The 14,398-nt window shown below is 42.7% G+C and overlaps 1 protein-coding gene and 1 long non-coding RNA gene across 8 annotated transcripts in view; both read left to right on the forward strand.

Annotated features, from left to right (window-relative positions):
- The window catches only part of B3GALT1 (beta-1,3-galactosyltransferase 1), a 332,737-nt gene that overhangs the window by 310,082 nt on the left and 8,257 nt on the right, over positions 1 to 14,398 (forward strand). The window lies entirely within an intron of this gene.
- On the forward strand, positions 12,935 to 13,649 carry LOC308462822. Of its 2 annotated transcripts, none has more exons than XR_013979373.1 (2): positions 12,935 to 13,442; positions 13,476 to 13,649. It is a non-coding gene; the product is annotated as an uncharacterized lncRNA (long non-coding RNA). The 2 variants fall into 2 exon arrangements; XR_013979374.1 differs by having other exon boundaries at positions 12,935 to 13,409.

Here is a 14,398-nt window from a genome sequence, read left to right on the forward strand (position 1 = left end):
TTGGCTCACCCCTTCTGGGGTAGTTATCCATCCAGACCCTGATGAATAACTGTCTCTGGTCAGGGGAGATGAGTTAGGCAAGTCTCCCCCCTTCTTGGCATCCATTTTGAATCCAAGCCTCTCTCACTCTGTCAAACAAGCTGTAAAATCCAACAGTTGTTTTTTCCTTTCTCACGCAGGCAAAACTGCAAGTTGTTTACGCTTTTTGCACCTGGCAGCTAAACTCAGGCTGCTATTTAAAGTCCCTTCCAAGGGCACGTAAACTTTGTAGCCAAAACATTCTCTGATTTTGTTTCGCTTTCCCAGGCTCACAGTCCAGCCCCTTTGCCAGTAACTTTCCAACTTTCCGTTACCTAGCAACAATGCATTTCAATGGGACATCTTATCTTAACCACAAAAATTTGTGGAATGCAGGCTTCAGCCTTCAAGCTGCAGGCCTCTTCCTCCCGGAGCTTTTGTTTTTCCAAAACGCAGCTCCCCGTGAACCAGTGAATTAATCCAACTGCGTTCACACTTTTAGCCCGAAATGCAGCATACCTTGAACTTTGTTGCTCTGGAAAGCACCTCTTCTTTCCACCAGCTGTCTGTTGAGCCTCTAGCTTCTTTCAGACGCTTCTCTTCCTCCTTGGAGCAGAGGAGGACAATCCACCAGCCTCTCATGCAGATGTTCGATGGATCGAAACCATCCGAAGGCTGCCATATGTCAGTATCATCAGCCCACAGGCAGAGGTACCTGGCCTCCCCCGAGGCAATTGAGCGAGATACTGGTGTTTACCGTCCGTCTGTGACCCCCGGCAGGCTAGGTAAACAAACCCGGCGATCCTCCTCAAACGTGAGAAGAACACACCCTCTGCTTCTATGCTTCTCTCTCTCTCCCTGCATTCTCCCCAGGGAGGAGAAATGAGACAGACAGGAGTCCTTTCTACATGTTTTATTCCTGTCACTCAACAGTACATAGAAATGTGACTGTTCCCTTCAGACTCCATCAGAAGAGACTCACACTCCTCCCCTGTACTTCCAGTACAGGTCATATGACACACTGAGCTAACATCCGGTGCTCAGTACAGAGAATAGGCTCCACCTTTTCTCCAACAGTACATCTGCACTGTTTTGCATTCCAGCCATCTGGAGCTGGCTTTTGCCTTGGTGCTTTTTCCTGACACTGTCATGGGTGCTTTAGTTGTGATTCCTGCATTGCAGGGGTTGGGATGGATGACCCTCAGGGTCCCTTCCAACTCTATGATTCTAACAAACTTCTCTTACAACGAGAATGGGTTTGCATAATCAGCTTGGTTGCAGCACCAGGCTACATTGTCCAGTTCTAGGTGTTTTCTTACGCATCATATATATTTAGTGAGACCACAGAGCACTACCACTTGAACATTAAGCATAGCAGAGAGTTGGTGGTAAGCCATAATAGCTTTCCCCCACACACTGTTGGAACTTGTGCCAGGGGGATGTGTGAAAAGAGATTTGGATTATGCCCTTGAGAGTATGTTCATTTTCCAAGCTGCAACCCTGTGTGTGTGTGTGTGTGCGCGCGCGCGCGCGTGCTCACACACACACACGTGAGTGAGGTTTGGAAGAAGGGTGGTATATGAATGCCTTAACCCACACTCAGGCCAACACAATTTCCAACAGTGCGAAAAGGCTTAATGTTACCATACATGTGGGGCATATCATAACATTCAACAGACCGCACTGAAAATTATTATTTGTTTATGTAAAGCAATCTTACCCCACTTTTTCGGGGGGGGGGGGAAACAAAACAGAGAAACCAAAAAGCTCCCAGGGTTAGGGGTGGGGGCGAATTTTGTTTTCCTTTGCCGTTTAATGATAATTCACACTTTTCAAACCAATCCTCAAAGTAAAACACATTAATCTTACCAGTTTTGGCACATCTCTGAATTTTGCAGTGCAGTTCTGCAGCTGAACAGTGTGTACAAAATTGTATATATTAGGGGGAAATTCTGTTTCATGAGTGAAAGTCTTGTGTGGTAGCAGAACAGGAACGCTGGATCCCACCCACTGTGGAAAGAGAGAGTGCATTTCCTTCTGTAATTATAATTATATTCTGTAATTATATTGTTCATATTTCCTCCAATATGAATGAAACAGACACTCTCTGACACATACATACAAACAAACAAACAAACAAACAAACAAACACATATTCACTTTCCTGCCTGAACTCAGAAGTGCTACTCTGAATAATGTCTCCCAACACCACCCCAGCCTCAATATGAACTGCCATACCAGTTGGCTTTAGCAGCTGCTGTGCCGAATTGTGTGTCGCTTTTGCCTCAGGCTGCTCTTCGTGTCAGAGAAATGAATAGTTAGAAAGAACAGGTTCAAGGGACACAAGAGGTGCAGGGGAGGGTGGGCAGACACACCTTTTGTTCCAAGACAGCTCTCAGATTAAAATCGTGATGGAAGCTTCCTAGGCATGACAGAAAGAGGCCAAAGAATAGTGGAGGTGGGAAGACACAAGAACTTCCCACGTTGGAGGAATGGCAGATGAAACTTATGGACTATATGAAATTGGCGGAAATGACTGGTAGAATCCGTGACCAGGGAGAAGAGTCGATGGAGGAAGATTGGAAGAAATTCAAAGACTATCCTCAGAAACCCTGCAAAATTAAGGAATGTTAGAGTGATGTTGGACTGAAAATAAGTGGTCTCCAGCTGTACAGGTTAAAGTTAATGATAGATTAAGATTAAAGATTAAGATTAAAGATGTTTAAAAAAATGGAAATTTGATATTAAGAGGGAAAATTTTAATGGTATATGATATTAAGACCAAGGATTAGGTTTAAAGAAGTTGAAGTTATATATTTTAATATTTTATCAAACTAAAGATTGGGATTAAAAAAGTGGAAAAGAAACTGCTGGACAAATAATTTGGATTGGAATACAAAAGAGGGAGGTATGAGGAAGTCCAGAAAATAAGTAACTTAAAAATGGAAATGGAAAAGAGATATTGTTTTTAATTGTTATGTTTTTTGTTGTTTTTTTTTTTTGTTGAATTTTGTGCTGTTTTTTGTGTGTGTTGCTTTTTGTTGTTGTTTAAAACTTTAATAAAAATTCCTTTAAAAAAAAAAAGAATAGCGGAGGTGAGATGTTCAGAGTTCAAGAGGCTCCCCGTTGCGCCCACACACGGGGGGCTTCTTTCTGAGCAGCTCCGGGTTTGAGATCATTATAGCCGAGCCACTGCTGTTTGAGCGGATGTACTTGGCTTCCCTCACAGCTTTGTAAATTACTCAGGAAAGGCTACTCCATCCCAGAATGGAGTATGAATGTATTGTCTCGATACATTTCCTCGAGAATGGCTCTCGAGGAAAAACACTCTGCTGAATTTCCCCACCTCTCAGGGAGGTATTTTGGTCTAGTAGATTTTATTACTTTCCTGCCAGCCTCAGAGATGCTCAGTGAGCTAATATTTTTAAAGCCCTTGCCATTTCCCCCAAAGGAAGGCACTATTAAAGTATTAAGCGAGAGATGCAAATTGCATTGGCAGCTCTGCGCCTCTTAAGGACCAACTCTGAATGTGGACACAACACGCCAGCGTCGTTCCCCCAATGTTGTCGTGGATATAATGTATGCATTGATTTAATTTATCCCCCATCTTTCGGCAAATTCCCAGAGCAGCTTACAGGAAGTTAACATTAACAGTAAAACAAATTAAAATAAAAACAAGACCGTCAGGACACCGTAATGTAAGAGAGCAGTACAAAAGCAGTCTGTGGAATTAAAAAACAAAAAACAGCAAGCTGGGTAAGAACGTAAGAGCCCTGGTCTCCAACCAGGTGCCCATGAGAAGGCCTCAATCAGGACCTGAGTGCAAGAGCACTCTCCTCACCTGCACAAAGGACTGAAAAGCCTTGGGAGATAAAAGACAATACAAATTTGCATTGATAAAAGACAACTATCAAAGTTGTTTCTCACCTTCCTAGGCCATTAAAATATGGGCCAACTCACATAAAGATTCCCTGCTTGTCTCCAGGGAAGGTAATTCCCCAAGGGAGTTACGAATATAAAAGCAAACAGAAAGACGACAGCGATCCAACCATTAGAAACACAAATTACCAAACCAAGAATAGCAGCAAACAAACCCTGACCACAAAGAGTAGCATCACAATCCTAGAATCATAAAGTTGGAAAGGGACCATTGGGATCATCTAGTCCAACCCCCTGCAATGCAGGAATCTTTTGCCCAACGTGGGACTTGAACCCACAACCCTGAGATTAAGAGACTTGTGCTCTGCCAACTGAGCTATCCCCATTAAACAGCATTTGTTGTCCAAACTTGGACCTGTGGCACCACCACTGTTTTGTGGGAGAGATTCCATCACATACCAGAACTTTAGGTTTTCACATTTGAAGCAGATCAAAGGGCTCTGCCTCCCTAGCAAAACAAATCCATTTTTTAAAAAAAGTGTTCTGTGGTTTGGGAAGTTTTGGGGAAATGCATTGAAAAGTTTGGGTTGAATGACTCCACACTTCATCTTTTTCCGTTGCTTTTCCCCAGGGGGAGCCACTCTTTAGCACTCAATTGGAGCAAACAGCAGTTCAGGTTTTCCCCAAATTGCCATTTGTTCCTATCTATTGCTAAAGAGCGCATTTTCCTTTGGAAAGGAGTGGGGCAAGGGGGAAACAACTTGGCCCCTTTCCTAGAAAGTGCGGGTCAAGTGGGAAATTGTACAGACTTGCGATTTCTAAGGACAGCACAAGCAGAAGTATGGGCAAGCCCTAAAGAAAAGATGTATAAACACCCCACAAGCAGATCAGAATGAATGTGGGAGAAATGCTTATTCACCTATAACTGTCCCGCAAACAAATCAGAATGGATACTCAATAAAGACTGGATAGAGTCTAAACTCCGCATAAACCTTGTGCAAGCGAATCAGAATGAATGCTCAGTAATGGAAAGAGCTGCCACCAGATTTCATCTAAAAAACACCCCCAAAGGTAAAGTCAGCAACTGCTGCTCAGAAAAGACAATTACAGAATCCTGAGGGAACCAAATTACATTAGAGGAAATTCCCATTGGAGGTACCGCACATTGCTTGCTGGGAATCATGGCAAGTATTAATACAGGTTGTTAGTCAACGTGGCTCCATGCTGACATTGGGTGCCCACTGTAAGTCTATCGCTGGTGGTGAGGTCTCTCTTGGTTCAATGTGCATAGCTGATAAGACCAGCCAAGACTAGTCTTGCCACCACAAGTCACCTGACACCAGGGGAGGCTGGTCCGTCAGGGCAAATGGAGCATTGCCTCACCAACCACAGTCTGCCCTTAGCCTTCCTGCCTTATTACTTACACCCAGTTCAGCAGCTGGCACAGACTAAAAGACTCTTTAGTCTCAGTGTTGCCATTTTGGAACTTAGCAGTGGGGAGGATGGGGGTGAAACAAGAGATTAGCTGATTCTGCCTGTGATGGGCTCTGGCTCTGCCACCTGTTGGCCTCCCTGCCTTCCACTCCACCAGTTTTAGCCACTGCTGTTTTTCTAGGAAAAGATGATGAAACTCACCATGAACACCTCCCTTGTTCTCTTAGAATGGCAATGGTGCCCACCTGAGAGGTGCCGGAACTGAGTTCTGGAGAGTTCCAGCTGAAAAAAGCCTTTGTTAGCACCAAGCATCACAGCCTTATACAAGTGTCTGGAATTAGTTTGTGGTTTCCTGCTTTGAAAATCCTAAGAATTTGGGGAAAACCCAAAAGTGGTTGCTGGGGCTGAGGGGGGTAAGACCTAGACATGAACGTGCTGGGATCAAATCTCAGGGCAGCCATGCCTTCGTTGGTAGCCTTGGCCAGTGTAGGGGAGTTTCACACATGTGCTTTAGTGAGTGTGCATGTGGGTGAAGGAGAAGAATAGGAAATTATTGGTAACACCTCCATATTATAAGGAATGTACTCTGCATACTTCCCTGGTGTTCCAGCACAAGCAAATTCTGAGATATACACATTTTATCCCTCTTCTGTTGAAGCCTGCAGTTCCATTAGTCCATAGTTACACTGCTTTGTATGGGGAAAGGCACTAAGCCCAACTGCACCTGCCTCATCCCAATAGGGAGCCAAAAGGTTACGGGCAGAATATTCTGAAACCTCCAATTAGATTGGGATGCAGGGATTGCCTGGCTCATGCTCCTCTAGTGGGAGTGCGACGGGGGAGAAAATGCAAGTATAATGTGCAGGCTGCCTAATGAGGATGTGGGAGAGAAACCCCACTTTCATACCTTGCTGAAGAAACAATTCACAGTATGGAAAGGCAGAGCACATGGGATTACCCAGGGGGTTTTGTTCAACAGGGAGCAACAATTGCAATAAATCAAATGATGCAGATGCAAAGGAAGGAAGAAAGGAAGATGATAGATAGATGATAGATATAGATGATAGATAGATAGATAGATAGATAGATAGATAGATGATAGATAGATAGATAGATAGATAGATGATAGATAGATAGATAGATAGATAGATAGATAGATAGATAGATAGATAGACGATAGATATAGATAGATAGATAGATAGATGATAGATAGATAGATAGATAGATAGATAGATAGATAGATAGATAGATAGATGATAGATAGATATAGATAGATGATAGATAGATAGATGATAGATAGACAGACAGATGATAGATAGATGATAGATAAATGATAGATAGATAGATGATAGAGATAGATAGATGATAGATAGATAGATGATAGATAGATAGATAGATAGATAGATAGATAGATGATAGATAAGATTAGATTAGATTAAAGGTCTGGACTAGCATGTTTGACCAGAGGTTCCAGCACACCAGGAACTTTATGCACCTCAAATAAAAACACAAGAACATCTACTAGAGGTAATTCTAATGGTGCTGAGAAAGAAATAAGAGACAGAGCAAGAAGTCTGAATCCTCTCATTGTTGCATTTAGGTTAGCGGCAGCACCCTGGTTAAACACAAGGGGTTGTGGCCTCTGTGGTATCTAATGGGTGGAGGAAGAGTCAGAATGCTCAGGTTGCTTATCTTCACATAAACTTACAGAGCAATTCCCTCTCTCAGACTGGACTTTCAAAAGAAGAATGTGGTAATGGCTGGAGCTAAAACTCCACCCGTTAGTTTGTTCTTGTGGTTCCTTTCATTCTCCGCTGCAGTTGCATGTTGGGCTGTTCATCAACAAACAGTCTCTTGCTCCAGGCCTACCAAAGTGAGCAGCTCTGCCTTATTTTCAATAAGAATTTAACAAAGATGTCAGAACTTCCCCATTCAAAGTAATAAGTGGACCCATCAAGCTCATTCTTGCATAGCTGTTCCTCTTAAACACATCTGAACCTAGTTTCCGTCTTCTGTTCCTAGATTTAACAGCTACCCTGACAGCGGTTGTAAATTTTGTTAATCAGCCAGCTGTGCATTTAAGTAGATGCATATTTTTGCCTAAAGCGTGTCATTTTTAACTAGCATACCATATTTCCTGCACACAGACCTAGGAACAAAATTCTGCAATGAATGAGAATTACGATTTGGAGTTTTCTGTTGGAAAAAAAGAACCTTTTTTCTGGAGTGGCTTGCAGGACTTTTTTAATATCGCTGCTATGGAAACAGGAGACAGAAATACTCACGTAGCACTTTCTTCCTTAGACCCCTTGGTAACTTCTATTTTACGCTTTACATTTTAAACACTTACAATTTAAAGACATGTGCCCTGATCCAACAGGCGAGAACACAAGGGTGCCGTGCATACATTTTCCCAAACTGAGAAACTTGCTCCAGATGTTGGGACCTAATGCATCTAGGCCTACTGTTAGAGGCGGTTCAATATGGTCAGTCATCTGCTTATGGGAGGCAAGGAGGAGGACAAAATCCAGACCTCTGTTACCCACACACACCCCAGCCAATTTCAAAGTGGGGGTGAACTATATAGATGTTTCACCTACCACCACCCTCTTGAGTGTAACTGAAACAGGCTGGGACTGGGAAATGGCTGGAACTGAAGAGGCAGAAGACTCCAAGAGACTCTCCTCTGAATGTCCTGAGGTGAGGCAGATGGCAACTGGAGACGGCAGCCATCTTGTGGCAGCCAGCCTGAGGAATGTTCTCCCCATCTGCCCTTGATAACATAACATCCAAAAAGACCATTTCTGTTTTCTACCAACCTTTAAATCTTTTCAAGCTGCTTTCAAAACAACAACAATCATCTTTTACCTGCTGTTTTTGTAGTTTTCTGATCTTCTGTGCCAGGAGTGGGGACCCTGTGGCCTTCCAGATGTTGTTGAACTACAGCTCCCATCATCCTTGACCACCAGCCATGCTAGCTGGTGCTGATGGGAGGTGGAGTACTCCAACATCTGGGGATCCACAGGATCCCCATCACTGTTCTATGCTGACCATATTCTCTTTTCATTTTTGAAATTGGGAGTCAAACCGAGGACACTTAGGTGACAGAGGGCAGAACAAAGACCAAATAAAGAAGCAAACGTTCAGGTTGCCTCAAATGTGCAATGTTTTCACTGGAGTCAATGTTGGCCATTTGCTCCCCATCAAAGGTTAAGGAAAGTGATGAGAATGTTGTGCATCTCAGGGGAGCGAGTGATGCCTTGTGGACCCTTCTGCATATAAAGCTCACATAAGAAGATCCTGCAGGATCAGGCCAATGGCCCATCTAGTCCAGCATTCTGTTCACACAGTGGCTGAACATTTGCTGCAGTGAAGCCAGCAAGCAGAATTCACACATTTAGTTGGCCTGAGTAAGTTCATGTTCATGATTAAGGAACACAGCTTGCAGGTTAGAAATCGTTTCCAGGTAGGAATCAGCATATTAAAATTTTATTTAGAAATTAGGGTGGGGTGGAGAGAGAGAGAGAGCACTCAGTCATGTTGTGATGGGCATGTTCCCTGTGTAGCTTATGTCTGCTTTTATTTGTGGTGGGTAACTGGAAGTTTAGAGACCTTGTGTTATATATCTTCAGTAGGTTCCAGAATTATGTTGATAAAAAGCTATAATTACACGTCACAATTTTAAACATTATAAAATATTTTGCTGCTTCGTATCTGTTGGCACTTAAAATGTTTACATCTGTAACACATCATTTCTTTTAAAAAGCATTTTTTTTAAAAAAAATCTCTTTTTTGTTACAAAAAAGGTAGAATTTCAGGTTCCCTTCCTGTTTAGATTATTACACATTCTTGCTGCACATTCATATTGCTGTCCAATTTCCCCTTTATAAAGCTAAAACTCAGATGTTTCATTTTCATAAAAAGTCAAAGAGTTCAGTTCCTTCTGCACAATGTCTGGACTGAAAATCCTAATGGGTTATGAAATGATAGATTAATCACATATTTTAGAATATGAGTCTGTTGATTGAACAGAGTTTAATCAAAGATGTCTCCTGTAGAAAAGGATCAGTGCTGATGACCTTTATTCTAAGCAATTTTGTCACGTATGTTGCTTCAAACAGAATTCATTGAAGATTATGATATTCAAAACGGTACATGATTTTTCTATTGTCCCTGAGTCTAGAAAGCCAATTAACATCATTAAATGCCCTCCATGACATCTGCATTGAGATATTATGATTTCCATGATCAATTATTTTCAAAGAATAGAAGTTAATGGGTAAAAAAATTAAGGTGTCTGATTCTTCTATTCATTGCCATTGTTGCATTCATCATACTGAATACAACTGAAATTCTATTAATAATGAAAATAGTTATTATGATTTTCTGATTGCTGTTTCTTTATATATAGTAGATTCCTTAGTCCTAAACCAGAATGGACCATTGGCATAAGGGACTTCCATGCACACAACAGAACTTCTTTTCCTGTCCCCTCTAGTTCCCTCTAAAGAAGATTTTGGGGGTACACAGTGGAAGGAGAATCCCATTGCACTAGTGGAACCATGCTGGCAGACTATTAGATGCAAAACATTTCTTCTAGGTGCTCAATTTTCTGCTTATTCAAAAAGTGTGAGAGTGTGTGGCCCTCAACCCTATTTTAGCCTTTGCTCCAATGCAAACTATCTGTTGCACTAAATACGCAGCTTCAGGAGTGCCAGCTTGGCCCTGCAACTGTGGGTGCCTGGGTCTGTGGGTGCCATGAAGTGGCCCTGGCACCAAAATGTCTGGGTGCCCGGCCCCTTCATGGGGAATTTTGTGGGTGCTCGGGCATCTAGGTCCGCAGGGAGCCAGCACCTATGTGTGGCTTGGAAGGACATCATGGGTGTGTGTTTTTCTGTCTCAGTTTCAAAATAATTAAGTAAAATATTCATGAAGTGGGGCATTGCTCTTGGGAGAAGTGGTGTTGGCCATTTTATTTTATTTTTTTTTACAAACAAGGGGGCCTTCTGCTTATGTTATTTGTAGTGGTATAGTTGCATACCCTCCAACATTTCTCTGATGAAAATAGGATCATCCTAAGGAAAAGCAGGACATTCCAAGATCAAACCAAAAACCAGGATTGCTTCTGAAAATCTGGGACTGTCCCTGGAAAATAGGGACACTTGGAGGATCTGTAGTTGATTTTGGACCCAAAGTTTTTGAAAGGCCTGTCTGCACTTACCAGTTATTGTGGTACAGTGGTACCTCGGGTTAAGAACTTAATTCGTTCTGGAGGTCCGTTCTTAGCCTGAAACTGTTCTTAACTTGAGGTACCACTTTAGCTAATGGGGCCTTCCGCTGCCACCATGCAAGTTCTGTTCTCATCCTGAAGCAAAGTTCTTAACCCGAGGTACTATTTCTGGGTTAGCGGAGTCTGTAACCTGAAGCGTCTGTAACCCGAGGTACCGCTGTATAACTGCTGTCTGTTGTGATGTTTTGAGGAGTGAAATTGTATCTGCAGCTTTGATCACATGCCCTTGTTATCAGAGAGCGAGTGTGGGGTTTTACTTTCCACACAATTGACAAGTTGTGCCCAAGCTGGAAAAAGTTTCAAAGCCGAAGTCCCACCCTTTACATACCCTCATGTTCCTTCAGCCAGTAAATGCTGTAGTTATGTCTGCACTTGTGGACAGCCATTTTATTGGGGTTTGTTTGTTTTTCGTATTTAATGCCTAGCATTCAGGAATTCTAATCATGTGGGTGTGCAGTATATGAGATTAAAAGAGGAAGATGTGTCTGCCTTAGGTACGTCAAACCTGGTTGCTCTGATGAAAGTTTGTCTGCACCAAAGAATTGATGTCATGGGCAGTACTTTGACTCCCACCACTCTCCTCGGAATTGAACTCTCAAACTGACAACTCACACCAGTCGAATAGAAGTGGCATGAAACAGGCGTCCCCCAAACCACATCCACCAACCCCCATCCCCTCCTCACCAAAAACCAGAATAATGCCACACACAGAGCCATTCCAGATCTTTCTTGAAGTATCAGATTTTTTTGTGGTAGAGAAGGAAAAGCAGGGTTGTGCTGTTGTTTTTTAAGAACACTATTCTGGAATACTTGCTGAATAATGACATCACATGGCAGCATGCAAAAAATAAATAAAAAACCAACTCCAAAACAGTTAGTGTGCCACTATAAATAGTAAGTGAAGCAAGATCAAAAGTGAGTGATTTTAATAAGACGACAATTAATAAGATGGCACAAATGGCTTGGCCAAGAGTAAGGAAGCTGGGATTTGTCAAAATTATTGCCGCGGGTAATTAGCGCTAAAATGCTAATGAATTTTCTTAATGACTTAAAAAAGAAATGTGGATAACTGAACTTGGATTGAAAGGCACTAGAAATACCTGGATAATTTTGTGTGGATAATCTGACGTGTAAGCTCGAAATTTCTCCTAGAAATTTGCCCAGTAAATGCCAAAGTTTTAAATTGTTTGTCGTGATAACTTGTTGAGTTATAGGAGGCCGATTCATTATTCAGTTCAGTGAGCTAACACCCCGGACATTGTAAGTATGCTTTCAGATGTTTGAGCCATCATATTAGTATTAGCTCCTCTCATCCTGACACAGATTAATTGAAAGCTGCGCTGCTCCGCCAAGAGGCTTCTATATCACCAAGGCCATTGTCACCCCTTCTGAAAGTCACAACCCAGGCTGCCACGCCACAAGCATCTTTATGAACACTACAAGAAAGAATAGGCTTAAGATTAAGACAAGGAGCAGAGAAACAGCTCCTTACTACAATATAATTTAACAGGCTCCGGTGGCAATTATTGTCAGTAGCATTATTGCAGAGATAATGAAGAATTCATTAAATAGCATTGAAAGACATCCCTGCCCAAAAAAGAAAGGCGCCGAGGGCTCATATGGGGGTGGGGGTCCCTGTCTGTTGCTGTGGTAAAGTTTCCATCAAACGAAAAACACTATAGTTGATTTAATAGAGGGAAGGAGGCTCGCTGAGAAAGCTTGGAGGAGAGCATGGCACATACGTGATGAGAGATAATCACAGTGGCTATGGCAACTGAAGGTGAAATGTGTTATTTGCATCAGTTTATAATCTCTCCAGGATGCAATTTCCACGTTACTACCATAGCGGAATGTGATCGATGTAATCACGGGCGACCTATCGCGCAACACGGAATCCGAGGAAGTTCGAAGAACAATTTCTTAAAGGCAATGAGAGGAGAAGTGCAAGAGTTAGATGCCTCTGGAAGAAATTTTTTAAAAAAAAATCCACTCTGAAAGTACGACACGGTATCTGGGGGGGGGGGGGGGGAACAAAGGACAATGATATATATATATATAAAATCTGAACTGTAGGGGATTTGAAGTACCACAGAAATTTATTACCAGCATTTTTTAGTTGCATTTATTGCATTTTGAAAATTAAAAAAGAAGGGGGGGGGATACTGGAGAAATCCCCGTCTAGGAACACTTGTAGCTTCCTACCAGGTTCAGCTAGTAAAAGGGGCTTCTAGCCACCGAGGTTATCTGGACCTCCACTGAGAAAAGGGGGGTCCAGAAGCACTATTAGACTGTGTACTGTAGCAGGAACCCCCCACCCCAATCATTCAGTTTGTACAAACTTCACACACTCACACTCACACACTACATATGCCACACTTCTGTTATAAATTCATAGAAAAATCAACCATACATTGGATTTGCACTGTTCCATTTTTATTTTACTCCATATGACAAGGACTATCAAAGGGGGGTGGCTTGGTTCTGGTCAGCCATAATCCCTTCACCATCCCAGCACATCCACAGGAGCCCTGCCCAGTTGTTATGCCAACCCTGATGGTCCTAGACAGAAGACCATCAAGATCACAAAGAACTTGCATATGGGAGTGGATTCAGCATGGACTGAAACAAAGGACAATGATCAGATCTTCCCTCTGGGGGCAGGAAACTGCCAACTCCCCTTTGTCTCCTGGAAGTGACTCATGGGCCGGGGGGAAAGGAGGAACCAGCCAGGTGACAGGACACTCAGGTTACCACCACAACTCCTCCCTCAACCCCTCCTTTCTGTAATGTATGCATGATGTCAACCCCTCCTTTCTGTAATGTATGCATGATGTCAACCCCTCCTTTCTGTAAGGTATGCATGATGTTTCTGGGGGTGGGCTTGACCTAGAGGATGGGAATTTCAAAAGTTTTTATAAGGTCTTGCACACCATCTTTCTGGGTCTTTCCTCTCTCCTGCAAGTGAGGGGAACACCCTGTTGCAACAGTTCAATAAAGGCCAAGCCTACAGGCTGCTGTTTTGCTCCAAGTTATCCTGGTTGGTGTCTTTGTTTTTGTCCAAGGGAGCCCTCGGATTTTTCTGGTAACAGTACCAATCCCATTCAGGGCTGGCAATTGTCCAATTTTTTGATACAGAAACCACTCTCCCCACGGTGCTTCTATCTTGCCAGGATTCAAGCTAAGCTTATTTCCCCTCAAACCATCCCAACCAGGCACTAGTCCAGGGCCCAGACAACCTCTCCTCACTCAGATATAATGGAGAAATAGAGCTAAACATCATCGGTGTACAAATAACACCTTGCCCCAGATCTCCTACTGGCTCTTTCTAGCAGCTTCATATAGATATTAAATAGCATTTAATAGTGGCCTGAGGTACCCCACAGCAGAACCATCAGAATCAAATGTAGCAAATGGTACTCCATTTATTTATTTCAAACACTTTTACCCCGCCATTCTTCAGTGAACGCAAGGCAGCAACTCACATACGTTAAAACAGGAACTGAGTTTGAGGGTCAGGTTTTGACCACAATAGAGTAAAGCAGCCATAAAGTACAAAAGCAGCAGAGAGAGCAAAGGTTTAAGTATAGCAAAGTTAAATACAAAAATATGAACCTTCAAAAACAACTGGCAAGAAACAATTAACAGGGGGCAACCATTTATTGTTCAAAAGGCTGCCAAGGAAGAAAGCTTTTGACCAGCCTAAAGCAGGTCCTTAGAGAGGAGGCAGGATGAAGCCTCCCTTATATGCCCCGCTTAGTGGTCTCTGTATTTTAATGC

Source organism: Podarcis pityusensis (assembly GCF_964106645.2).
Source record: "Podarcis pityusensis genome assembly, chromosome: 1".
Classification (NCBI taxonomy): Eukaryota; Metazoa; Chordata; class Lepidosauria; order Squamata; family Lacertidae; genus Podarcis; species Podarcis pityusensis.